This window comes from Doryrhamphus excisus, linkage group LG14 (assembly GCF_037039965.1).
Source record: "Doryrhamphus excisus strain RoL-2023G ecotype Guam linkage group LG14, RoL_Dexc_Guam_v1.1, whole genome shotgun sequence".
In the NCBI taxonomy this organism is placed as follows: domain Eukaryota; kingdom Metazoa; phylum Chordata; class Actinopteri; order Syngnathiformes; family Syngnathidae; genus Doryrhamphus; species Doryrhamphus excisus.
Window position 1 is genome coordinate 19,908,371 of NC_136370.1, and position 1,380 is coordinate 19,909,750.

At 42.6% G+C, this 1,380-nt stretch overlaps 1 protein-coding gene across 2 annotated transcripts in view; it reads right to left on the minus strand.

Annotated features, from left to right (window-relative positions):
* The window catches only part of LOC131140235 (BRF1 general transcription factor IIIB subunit a), a 273,391-nt gene that overhangs the window by 48,251 nt on the left and 223,760 nt on the right, over positions 1-1,380 (minus strand). The gene's annotated exons all lie outside the window — the stretch shown is intronic.

The window sequence follows — 1,380 nt, forward strand, 5'->3', positions numbered from 1 at the left end:
AAATCATCACATGCAATAAATCATTATCATTGTGCATACTTTGAAAAGGAAGCTGTTTTGTCCGACTCTTTAGTGAGCACTAAAACATGTCTTGTGGTCATGTGACCTTGCACTGACTCCGTCTCGTGGCGGGAGGAGGGCGACATGTCCTCTTCCGTGACTGTCTGCTAAGGAGGGTCTCGTCTTTCTCAGTCGCTGTCCTCACCTGTCAGGTCCCGTAGCGCCCCCAGCAGGCCGAGATCCTTCTTGGTCCTCACACTTCCGCTTTGTGGGTTCGTGAGTCCGACTCGCTTTTCTCTCTTTCAGAACACACTTCCTCTTTATCCACCAATCACACTAACAGTAAGGTGAGTTCGCGAACATCCGAAACTAGAACACCAACAGCTTACTACAACGCTAACGTTCAATGTTCAATGTGACAAAGCATATAAATCTTTATATAATCTTTTGCCATGTGTTTGACAAACTACAGCGCTGTTATTGAGCTGATTGTAACATGAAACTATACTGACCTCTGGCGGCCATTTTGTATTACCGACACTACAATAAGTGACCTGACCGCACTTGAACGCTGCAGGCATTCACGTGTTATTGTCGTCGGCCATTTTGATCCCGTCTCTGTTGTTCCAGGAAACCTTTTAGTGTCGCTTTAAATTGATTCTGGGCTCTAAACTATGAATAATAGGAGTGTGACATGTTAGTTCATGTTTACAGGGCTTTAATAATGTTTAAAACTGTATTTAGAAAGCCCTAAACGAAGATTAAAGATTAAGACTAAAGCCTTGTTTAAACTGTATGCATTTTGTCCCCGCGGTGGTACGTAATTTTACGCAACGATGTGCCAATTGTGAAGTAAGTGTAAACTTGGAGCAAGTAATTTATGTAATTTATTCATTTATGTAGCCTATAGATCTTTCTTGTAAACAAGTAATCATAATGCGAGGTCTTCTAGTCGGCTAACCTCTCCCACACAGTCAGTGCCTTCTTTTTTCCACTTAAGCCTCCTTCCTGCTCTTTCTGCATTCTCTTTTCGCAGCTGCAGGATAATATCGACTTTTACCTTTTACCACGGATGCGGGAAGTGGTGGTGACAATGCATACACAATGCGCTTCCTGCGTACAATGCTGTACACTAAATGTAAACAGTACTTCATTTAAGTGTAGACATGTCGCCCAAGCATGGGAGGGGGGGGGGGGGGGGTACTCGTGACCATTATTGGTAAAGGAATCCACTGAGTACATTACATTATCATTTGTAGAATTATTAAAAAGATCAACACTTCTTCTCTTCTATGGTTTCTTTTTGTGTTATGGTGAGTTGACATTAAACATGCACTCTGCTTCACTTTGGACCTTCAAGGCAGGTGTGTGTGTGTGTGT